The sequence below is a fragment of the Periplaneta americana genome, chromosome 3 (assembly GCF_040183065.1).
Source record: "Periplaneta americana isolate PAMFEO1 chromosome 3, P.americana_PAMFEO1_priV1, whole genome shotgun sequence".
Taxonomy (NCBI): Eukaryota; Metazoa; Arthropoda; class Insecta; order Blattodea; family Blattidae; genus Periplaneta; species Periplaneta americana.
Genome location: NC_091119.1, coordinates 80,597,296 through 80,610,278, shown reverse-complemented (window position 1 = coordinate 80,610,278; position 12,983 = coordinate 80,597,296).

Below are 12,983 nucleotides of genomic sequence, written 5' to 3'. Positions count from 1 at the left end.
AATAGTGGGCCTTTGAAGTTCATGTTTTTTTTTTTTTCAATTTAGGTCTAAGTTTGTCGTTTGTTTAGATTAATATTACATATGTAATTGAGTAATATCAATGTGCTAAACTTTTAAAAAGTTTGAAATAACTAGAGATTAAGATACAATAAATGTATACATTCATAAACTATTATTTATTTCACACAATGTTGGAGCAAAATTTCTAAAAAAAAAAAAAAAAAAAAATAGTCCCACAAAATCGGTACCGTACTTCTATAAAAAAATCTTTTCATTGAACACTGATATTATTCACAATGTGTGTTTCTAAATTCTGACATTGGCAAAGGGTATTCTTCCGTTTCTTGTTTTAATATTTAGTGGTAGGCCTACATATAATGAAAAATACAGTACCACCAGTTGGTAATGCAACACAATTTTTAATAAACAATGACGTCATTCCTAAATCACTTCCCTGTAAAACAAACACGAGAGAAAATATACAATTACCTTTTAATTTGATGTAGAAGGAATGGCCGATGCCTGCCACTTGCGAGCTTTTCGACGCTGCAAATCAATGGACCTCTTGACTTTGTTGGCTGCATTCAGATGTCGGATTCGAATGAAAGTCCTGGTTCTCGCAAACACCTTTATGACTGAGCTATCTAGGGACGGATACTTGTCAGACAGAATTTTGCAAAAAGTTGTTATGATGGTTGGTTTATCAGATATGGAACTACCACAGTCTACTATATACAGTCGCGAAGCTCAATATGTAGTAAAAATGCAAACATGGGTAGTTGCCCACCACTAGGATCGCTACTATCGCCTCATCATCACAGATCTCTCCTAGCAGATGACAAAATATGTTACACTTTCGTTGTCGTGTTCTTTTGAAAAAATTAACACCTTCCATTATTGAAATATTAAATGGATAAAGTTCATTTATTATTTGAATTAAGTATATTACATTCCGCCATAAACTCGAAGATACCTGCAAGAAATAGGTTAATATTATTTTTGTTTGTGCAAAACGAACTGAAATTTACTATAATCGCTTCACTCATTCAAGATTATAGCGATAATGAACTATGAAACCAATAAATATTAATTTGCATTTCCCTTTACAACAATAATATAACAACAATAATAATGTAAATATGAATTAATGAGAGTAACTTACGTGTACCGGTACTTGTAGTGTAGGCTTACGTAGTTAACAAAGTGGGATGAGATTAAGCAATAATAATCACACCAGAATTGGAAATAAAACGTGATCAATAAATTTTATTGTAACAGACTTACTTTTTCTACGTCCCTAGTAAAGTAACAAATAAAAATAACAAAAAAAAAAGTAGGCCTAAGTTGTCTGAAAATGTACAATTATTCAAGAAATCAGCTGATGCAGACGTAGAATTCGTGCAAAGCTTTTGTTTCTCAGCTGCAGGTAATAACAGAACAGGTTTATTTGAAACATCAAATAAAGTTGGAACTGCATTTCAGGTTAATTTATTTCTGTTTTCATTCATAAATTGTGTGTTTTCGAAATGAAGAGAGCAAAACTTTATATTATTATAAAGATATGCTTCATTCTTTGTCATTAGATCTTCCCTCCTGCTGTTTATTAACCACTTTTTGCATCTAGAAGTAAAATAAGAAATAGATGTTAGGATTTTTCTTCACGAGCATCAATGTGAAATACGCAACGACCTAGCACTCGATGGAAATACGACTCAATCCACTCTAAATCCAAAGTCGACTGTGGTCAGTCTATTGTTTCTAGTTGCTAACCGCTTGGAGCGTTTTATCGCAAGATTTGCAAAAAATCACCTCTAGCTTCGCGACTGTATATAGCTCTATTTATTTGTCTATGGTATATAGTATACTGTGGAACTACCATATAAACTCCTAAAAACTACTTCAAATTGTTTCACAGTTTCTAACCATTCATATGAGGGAACAATCAGACCTCCTTGGGGCAGTTTCTCTAACCAGCCAGTACTATCTTCTCCGTCGGGAATATATATAGACTCTCCACTGGGATGTCCTAAGATATAATCTATCTGGCGACATCGGTGAGCAACATAACCTGCTAAATATCGCAGCCCCTCTGCAGAACATTCAGAATTCTCGGAATAACCTGATGTTGAGAGATCTTCAATAAGAGTTTCTTCTAAAATAAGGTCAGGTTTATTAATATCCAAAATGTTGATCAAGTTCTCCATCTCAGGTGTCAAGCCAGTGAAAAGATGAGAGGTGAGATAGTCCTCTGAATCAGTTTTAGCTGCAACTGGGAACGCATTTACTAAAATGTCCAAGACATTACGGCTCATTATCAAAAGTCGCAATCGATTTTTGAATTCCACTGGGAGTGGGTGGTCATATGTACGTCCGAGTACCTTGATCTGTGAGAAGAAATTCTCAAGACAGTCTTGGTTAAGTCTTGCTGTAAGTATGTACTTTACATGGTAAATCTTCTGTAAATCGGAAAAACATCCCAACAGAGATCTTATACTGGTCAGAAATCCTTTCTGAAATGGAAGCACTAACTCTTTTTCCGAACCTTCATATGTTCACATACAGAACAAAATTTTCTAAGCACATTTTCTTGGGAAATGTAGTTTAGGCCAAACGCACTTGCAATTGGACGTTGTTCATTGACAGGGATTCTTGAATTAAGGATGTCGAAAGTGTCATTGACAAGGTTAAAAAAAATCGGAAGCCTCTTTTTTTTCTGGGAAAAGGTAGGAAATAGCCTGAGCAACGTGGTTACAAAACAACTGGCAAGCAGATACACTCTCTGTCGATCTCTGCCATAAAAGTTTACACGTTCAGGTTTTAATTTCGGGCAAATCTTCATTTCGCCACTGTCCAATTTATTATCTGTTCTATAACTCTTTTGTCGATTTCTTTTCCACTAGAAAGAACAAACCCATCGTCAAGAAAATGATTTCTTAGAAGTTTTATTGCATGGGGAACATAACAAAAGACCCATATGAGCTTTGCGACATCACATGGATGATTGAAACCAGTGTTTCTATGACTGACACCTAACTCATTCCAAACTCGAAAATTTTTCCCACCCATGTCGCAGACCACTCTCACTACCATAAAGCCCACTGCATACAGTTTCACAGTTGCTTCTTCCAACAGTTGCATAGTCATTGTCGTATCATACTGAAAGAATATGGGCTGTTTCCAGTTTTTACATAAGCCTCTTGCCATTATCACTTGTACTTGGCTGTGGGGTCCATAAATTCTGTCTTCCTCCTGATCGTAACATATTTGTGCATTCACATTCATTTCATCGAAACTAAGTACGCACAGTCTTTCATTTGTGCTTCAGCTCTTGGCCTGATTCATTATTAAATTTAGTACGTCATTTAGTATACCCGCGTGACAGTGGAAAGAATTTGAAATCCATCATCTCAATGTTGACAACCCAGGAAATGGAATGCCTAAAATTTTCCTGAGGTACATGTAGCATTTTTTGGAAACTGATCGAAGGGTAAGTGCTCTGCTTATATCTTCCTTCTTCCAGTGTTGCTTCTTTTTCCCTCTGATTAAACTGTCGATTTGTGTCTCAGTAAAAACCTTCTTTAATATCTTGAAGACACTCTCCTTAACATTATTTTAAAATCTATATTCCACATCCTGTGTCTGTTTACTCCTCCTAGCTAGTTCATAATTCAAGTGTCTGTTCTTTTTTTTAAGTTTATTTACCTGGTTCTGTAAGCTTTTATTTTTCTTTTCAATTTCACTCAGTTTAGTGTATATATCCTGCTTTAAACCACTACTTTCTGTTTCAGTGCTAACATCTAGCTTTCTCTTTTTTGGGGATAAAACCTTTATTCTACCCAGGACTCGTATCCTAATTTCTCTTTTAGTTTTTCTGGCACTTCTATCATTTACCTGTTCTGAAGTGTTAAAAGTTATGGGTTGATCATCATGAAAAGAAAATTATTAGTATTAACTATTATTAACAAAACACTGCCTGTATAAGACGTTATATTAGGTCGATATTGTAAACACGTTTGCTTTGATGTGGACGAGAAATGAACAATTGAAGACCTCCCTCGAATAACGGTGTAACCAACAAAATACTACTTTTATGTTATGAACGAAAAACGTCTGATAGGCTCTTCTTAAGTCATGTAACATTACAGCTACCAGTATAATCTTGTTTGAGGGTTCATTTAATTATTAGATAATAAATAGTAACATTTCAAGTTCATAGTTTTGAAATAACAGAAATTGTTTTGAGATTACAATGGAATAAGGGTGTATCATCAATTAAAAAACAGATTAAACGTATGAAAATGAACAAAATGAAAGATTCATTATTTCTAAGGACAGTACAATCTCATGCTCATAAAACATAGGTATCACATGCTCAAAATCACTGCATAGTAGGAAAAAAACTAAAATATTGAGAAAAGTTATGAACGAAAATGAAATATTCTTTATTTCTAATGGCAGTTCAATCTAATGTTCAGACAACATAGGCATCACATGCTCTACAAAAAAGGAAAAAAAAGTAAGAGAAAAGTTATGAACAAAAATTAAAGATTCTTTATTTTTAAGGGCAGAACAATGTAATGTTCATAGAACATAGGCCATCACATGCTCAAAATCATTGCAAAGTAGAAAAAAAAGTAAAATGTAAGAAAAAAGTTATCAAAGTACAGCACATGTTATGACACTACTCCTTATACTGTAGTTTAGTGGTCGTTAGCACTCGCTGAAATGTGCAATGAGTACGTGGTGCCGTCCCGTGTGCACTGTCGTGCAACAGGGAGATATAGAGAGCATATCCGCTAGCAGCTACGAGAGCACTATAGTGCACTGCGTTTTCAGCTGGTAAGAGAGGCTAGCCCCAGCGTGCTCTGTGCTGACGACCACTGCTCTAGTTGGAAACAGGTAAATCCATGTAGAACTTGCGGTGCTCAGTATCAGTAATGAACTCACACATGTGTGTAAGATCTCGTTTCTTCTCTTTTTTGATGGGTAAGGGACCTTGATACGCTGTTTCTTGTGAAATGGATACACATCCAATGACTGTAAAGTCCCATGAGATTTTCGCACATAAACGGAAAAGGGATCATTTCGTGAACATTTAACCCACATTGCTTCTGTTATTTTAAATTCTTTGGGATAAGTGACATTCTTGTCCAACATATCAAAATTTTTGAAGTCCTCTGATTGCATGTAAGTAACCTGGAATGGATTTGTTGCTCTTGCGGCCACTATCACTTCAACCCATTGGAATGATACATTAACTTTTGCAATTCTTTTTTGTTTTTCTATTAGTGCGAAATGTGTCGCAGGGCAGAAAACTGTGTCCACTGCACTGCACTCTACTGTAGAAAAATATCCCCACAAAACAAAATGCCTCAGAAGTGACATACATCTATCCGACCACACAATAAGAATTCTTGTTACCCTAGCAGATAAAGGTTTGAAATTTTGAATGATATAGGAAAATGAACAAGAAGCAACTTCAGAGGCTCCTCCATTTGCAACTCTCTCATACCATAAATGCATAGTTACTTGACCAGAGCCAGCATTACTAACACTGTAGTTGTAAGTTGAGAACTGTCTCTGATAAAATACATTAGAGTGTGTTAATATAGGTGAAAACAAAACCTGCTGCATTTCTGCGCATAAGACTACGACACTATTATTTTGCCTAGCTATTTCTATGTCCTCCCTCAACACAGCTTAGGCTTGTTCTGCTTTCCTGTGGTGTAGTTTGTTTCAAATTCAATCCTTCTCGTCTCTTCAGCACTTGTAGCATTAGAAAGTTGTACAAAATATCTGACACATTTTTTACATGTGTCTGATCGTGGAAGCCCAAATTTTAAATTGAATCTAGATCTAAACACATCTCCATATTGGTGAAGTGATACATGGGTGTCTGGATACTTTTCCTCAAACATTGAATGCATTGTCGATACATTTAAACCTGGTGGAAGATAACTGCATATAATTTTTTTCTGCTATAGTGACTTTCCTGAGTAGGAAATGACTGAATATGTTGAACAATCAAGACTGTAGTTTAATTTGTGGTACGATGAGGGCGATTCATATCCTTACCTCTTTGATCCGTTAATGGTCCATTGTTTTTCATTTTGGCTTGCAATATTTGTATGCGTTTCGAGCTGATAGCATATACCTGAAGAAGAGTCTTTAAACACACTTGCACTCTCTTACTTCGAATGAACAGAAAATACTTGAAACTACATTGCCTATGTGAGAGATTTTCTTCTCTGTAACGTCTTCCAATGTCATACAATTCAGTGCACTGGTGAACAAGAAATGATGACTGCTCATAGTGTGTCTTATTATAATAATCCGTAAACAAGCGTAGTTTTGTGTCATGGTTGAGAATTTTGCATCCTGCATATTTACACTTGCAAACAGTTTCCTGAAATATCAAATATATCATACAAACTTAAACTTTTCAATATATGTATAAATTACGACAAATTTATTTCATTTTCACTTAAATTTATACAATGAAATGCATTAACATTTCAATCTCACCAACATTACATCTAACTTATAGAACTAATTTTTTGTATTGTAATAATAATGAGTAGAATAATCACTACATTAAGCATTTGTCTGTATGTTAGGAATGACATCGGAAACTTTTGTATACAGTGCGGGTATTAAACATAAATGAAGACTTTGTAATGATGTTACATCTTTATTCCACTTAAACAATTTGGAGGTTGTTTTGCACGTTTCACTATACCATTTCTTGATGTATACTCCTTCCCATGCTCCTTTAATGATTTCCTTGTGACATCCTTCCATTCGTCAACGTTAATCTTACGTTTACATTCTTTATTTATAGTTTTTTTATACACTGGAGTTACCACAACAGAGTAGTTGACTGTAATCTCGACCGATGTCACATCTTTATTCCACGGACCGCTATTTTCAACTGTCTCTAGCTCATTTAATATTAAGAGTATGACCTGCAGATCGCAGCATCACATAACACATCGATGTTGCGTACTGTTTCATCTATAATCCCACTTAAGCAAAATTTGATGTTACACCATTATTCGAGGGAGGTCTTCAATTATTATTATTTATTCGCTTTCATATCACATAATATATGCCTACACCTGTAAAATAGAAACACGTACCTAATATTTTAGTTAGAAACATAAATAGGCATACCGTGCAATAGCTTATTATTACAGCTGTAGTATGAAATAAATCTACAAATTTGAAACCTATCGCGCAGGTTCGCGCGGCGCCATGTTTGGGGAGCACGAATGATTGTTTCTATAAAGCATTCGGAGTTTAGAAAATACCATTCAGTATATAGACGTTTTCTTAGTGGATTTCCTCCTTCACTGTAATATAACTAAACTTATTTACGTATTTTCTAACGTAAAATATAAAATAACAGAAGTAAATCTAAATAATGTAACTAAGCATTACTTTAAATATAAACGCCTTATATTGCTCATAAATAGACATATTAGTTTATTTCTATTTCCTATGATCGAATACATGGAATACTTTTACTTATGTTATTTTATATACGTTAGAAAATACGTAAATAATTTATTTAAATTACATTACAAAGATAGGGATGTGTGCTAAAAATGTCTATATACCCAATGGTATTTTCAAAACACCTAATGCACTGTAATAATAATCCTCAGTGTTTTGAGAATCAGAGGCGATATGGCTCTTCTACTGCAGATATTGATTGCAATTCCCTCATTCTTACATCATTCTCAATGACACAATATTGTCAAAATGTGATTGTGTTCATTGCTGGGTTAGTTGTTAAATCATTAAAAAAAATAGTGCAATAAATCTAAAGACTCAATTTATGGTACGTAGCCTACCAGCAGTAAACAAAATCTCTTTTATTTTTTAACGAAAAAATAATGAGAGTCTTGTCATATCATCATCTGAGATTATAGACATATACCGCTTAAGTGAAAGAGCGATTATACAGATGTTGGCAGTTTAATGGCATATTATCACTCACTCTTACATCGTGTGAAAACAATGTGCTCTAGAAGTAGAACACTTGTACAATCTTTCTACACTTATAGGAACATATTTTAGAAAATGGATCCCAGATTCCTTCTGAGAATCATATTTCAAACTTGTTAAACTGACCATAGAAGTACATAAAGATCTACTGACGTAGCTCAGTGGGCTAAAGACTGTCGGTCCGGAGTCGCGCTCGGTCGCGGGTTCGATTCCTGCCTATTTCCTGGTTAAGTTTTTTCTTATATCCCCAACCGTAAGGTGAATGTCAGGTAATCTATGGCGAATCCTTGGCCTAGTCTCGCCAAATATCAACTCGCGATCATCAATACTATCGATGCTAAATAATGTAGTAGTTAATAGTGTCATCCAATAACCAAATAAAAGAAAGTATTATATAAAGGGCAGATGTTAGCACACAGCTTAAGGTTACCAGTACAACACGACTTTACATTAAAATGTTGTAAGATAATATTTAACGGAGTCAATAATAATAATAATAATAATAATAATAATAATAATAATAACGAATCAATAAGCAAGATGTTCTGTACACTAGGCCTGAGTTCTATTATATGACTAATTCATGCATGTGACATTTATTTCATACTACAGCTGTAATAATAAGCTATTGCACGGTATGCCTACTTATATTTCTAACTAAAATATTAGGTACGTGTTTCTATTTTACAGGTGTAGGCATATATTATGTGATATGGAAGCGAATAAATAATAATAATTGTTCATTTCTCGTCCACATCAAAGCAAACGTGTTTACAATATCGACCTAATGTAACGTCTTATACAGGCAGTGTTTTGTTAATAATAGTTAATACTAATAATTTTCTTTTCATCTGAACTATTACTACAATATGCATTTGTGTTTCTGTTCGTTCTATATGTTGTCAAATAACTATACAATATCTTTAGTTACGGTATGAAATTGCTACAGTTTTCTTTAGTTTCATGTCAAACTAAAGGTAACTAAGCTTGATTATGTCTTCAACGTGGTCAATTTAAATGTTAATAGCATTATTTTCATTTGTCCATTCAGATTGATTTATAAGAGACACCAAACATATATATTAAACATTCAGCATTGTATAGTGCAGCTGACTGCTAGCCGGTGCTTCTCCCAAAGCATGGCGGCGAATGCAAGCTTCAATTTGTCCCTACTCTAAACTTCTGCGCAGCCTCGGCTGTAGGGGCTCGGATTCCCCTATCAGCTGTTTAAAACATTACATCGTACGATATTGACATTACTGAAAGCAAAGGAGTTGAGGTTAGGTCTATTAATTACGTCTGTTAGCGAATAAGAATTTGTAATTGCTTCATGCGTCTTAATTGAAGAGGAGAAAAATAAAAAAATATTGGTTACATAATATATTTGCAAGAAATGACTTGATTAGCCTACTGTAATGAAAACGCCTCAAATTATATAATTCTTTGCAATTTTCTACACGCGAAGTAAGTTATTCCCCAGAGTACCGCATTCTCGGCGGCGGCGGCCATATTTACTCGTTGCTCGGCACAGAAGCATAAGCAGTAATGCTAGAAGGAAGGTCATTAAAGGCGATATCATATGAGTAGTTTAATATCAAAGACGGACATCTGTCGTCTCCATAGTTTTGATCTAGAGGCACTTTTTGTTTCTCAGTGTTTTTGTAATATTTTAAAACAATTTATTTTTATAAATGTAGTGTTAGAGTTTGTATATAGTTTCACCATAACTGAAAAAAGCATGAAAAAATGTATAAGAATCCACATTATCTAAATTTCATCTGAAGGTCAGATGTCCGCCTTTGATACTAAGCTACTCATATATGTTGTTGTGGTTTATTGAACACAGGAGACAAGGATTAATAAAAATTATTGTCATAGTGAAATGACTCATTAGAGATAACACTTTATTATTTATGTTATGTCAATTTTAATAGGGATAACATCAGCAATTTTCTACTGCAATTCTCATACCAACATTTCGACTCCCACCAGCGAATAGGGATTATAAAGAATGGACACAGAGCGAATTTTCCTGTGTTTTGTTTCTCTGTGCGCAGCGTTTAGTTCCACTTTCAAGCGCTAGAGGTTAGTGTAATCGAGCATACGCTAAGATAATAATTGAGAATAGAATTTAGACATAGGATCCAAACATCGCCTACCTTATTGCATAATCCAGTAACGCTTTGCTTCAAATAAATTCAAGTTAACAGCTTTTCCTTATTTCTCAGTGACAAACTAGTTGTAATAATAATATTTTATATTTCAGATATAATAAATTATATTATAAAATAATATAATACATTATAAAATTAAGGATTGAGCTGTGCCCACGACCACGGCCGTTCACCTAGTACGTCACTTTATCCGTCAGAGCGCTCTCAGACGTCACAGTATAGATAGCGCTATCAATCCCTTCATTTGTTCTTTCCCAAATAACCCTATTGGCCGTTCATTACGTCTCACGAGGATAGAGGGGGAGAGAGTTTATCTGTTTTAATGCAGATACACGGAGCGTCACTCGGGTTCCGGTACGCGGCAGATACACTTAACAAGACTTAGGCTCTCGTATGCGGGAGATATACGAAAACAGTTGGCTCAGATTCAAGCTCTCGTACGCGGCAGAAACATTTAACAAGACTTAGCATTTTGGTACGCGGCAGATATAGACAACGTGACTCGGGCTTTGTACGTGTTGGAGATAGATCAGTGGAGTAGTTCTATTGCGTCGAGTGTGTTTGGGATTTTAGTGGATCGTAGTTCGAAACATCGCTTGCTAGTGATACGTCTTGGGGGCAAGTTTTAGTATTTGCATCGAGTAACATATTTGTGAGATTTATGTGTTTGAGGTAATTTGTATTTGGGGATTATGTAATGAGATTTGATTTGAAACGTGAGTTCATGTTCCGAGACAGTTAGAGTGATAGAGCAGCGGTTACGGTCTCACACATTGTTTTAGTGTATTCCCTGCTCCATTTGATTATTGGTTTCCTTCGCCGCTATTTGTTATCATATGCGTCGAGTTTTGTTGCTATTTAAACGATCCTTGACATTGGAATTATCGTCCGTTACTTATTACGTGTATCTGTCTCCATCCCTCTCTCTCTCCGTTGGGTGTTCATTTTGTAAAGTGCAGAGATTTGTGTTAGTGCAATTTGCACAGTTTATGTGAGCAATATGTCCAATGGGTAATGTATAGTGATCAGTCATGTAATGTCTTATCCTGGGTAGTTTCTCTCTTATTGAGTGTATATGTATTTATAGTTTGGTTACTCAGATTGAGTGGTATCTATGCTCGAATGGATCATGTATTAATTTAATGCGCCGGCTGGGTGTTGTGTTCAGATTCATACTCAGATACTCATATATATATATATATATATATATATATATATATATATATATATATATATATATATATATATATATATATATATATATTTGAAGAGTGGTTCATGAACATAAGGCTAATAGGTTAGTCGCTGATTGTCGAGAGACGGCCATATTAGATTGTTTAATCACTTATAAGTGTGTTGGCCTCAGCCTTGTGATACTTACATGATTTACATATCCTGGGGATATCATTTCAGATCAGTTTGTCCTATTTTCACTCACCCATTTCATATTTATTGTTATTTCATTTTTCATTTATGTACATTGTTACTTATTATTGTTAATTATATTTGTTTTACAAATTCACACTATTCATTTCTAAAAGTCTTCCACTGCGCACATCCAATCTTTCCAATGTACCGTCCACCTAGCGAAAGCAGCCAATATAAGGAAGATAAAGAGGAGGAGTGGACGATCGTACCGCCGCCCCCCGCCCTCCACCACAGTATCGAATTCGTATAACATTTGTATATAATATAGGTATATGGTTTTACTTCTCTTAAGAGTTTTGTTTTTCCATTTTGAGCGCTATCAAATCATTACATATTTTAATTGTGTTGGGGTCAACGTCTCAACTCTCATTATAAAGGAACTCTAGAGTCTAGACATTACAGTTAATGACGGATTTATTATTTTATCGATCCAATTTATTTTGAGTACATAATGTACCTAGATGTATTAATTATATGTGTTATATTTCCGCTGTGTCGACTACTAGCTGGTGTGATGTCAGCGCCAACTCTAGGGAGAAAGCAGAATCTCACGCCTTAGCTGGCTTGAAGGTCATTGAAAGCAGTCCGGCTACATCAAAGGTACCGATGCGAAGTGTCCATTCTTTATAATCCCTATTCGCTGATGCCACATTTAGCAGATTGTTGTAGTGCATGTGCTGTAACAGACAATTTTTTTAACATTAATATATTCTAGTCCTAAAATACAGTGATAAGACGTTTTCAAAAATATTATAACAAGTTGGGAACGTATGAGTTGAAGTGTTATTGAATAAAGACTTCAAATGCTTTAATTTCAACTCATTTTCTACCAACGTTTCACATTTTTCTCCATATAGAATTATATCAAATACGAATTTACAAGGGTATACAAGTGACATTACCTTATACGACTTGAGAGTCACTAATGTGCTAATAAAATTTATAGATTCATTCCTGTTATCAGTATTAGAGATGAAAAGCAGTTTTCACAAACACTATATAACTTATATTGTTTTATTTTGAACAAAACTGTTCCCAACAAATAGTAAAGAGCTTCTTGTTCACTCAAGTCACTATTTATATTTTCAGTTAAATTACAATTTAGCCTCTATCAATTTCCTTTTACTAACATTCACCTTCACTAGATCTTTCTGTACATCTGTACTAGGAACTCAATTAATTGTTCAGAATCGCAAACAGCGTAATTTTAATGCTTCGTTTTTTTTTTTGGAAAACTGGGAAATCGCAATGTAGTTTTGAATTATTTTGGAACCGGGATTCGATTTATGGAACGGACAGTATAAAATAAATTTTGTAACGCATCCTGCATGCATCTATCTGGCATAATATATTTGAAGTTCGCTTTATTAA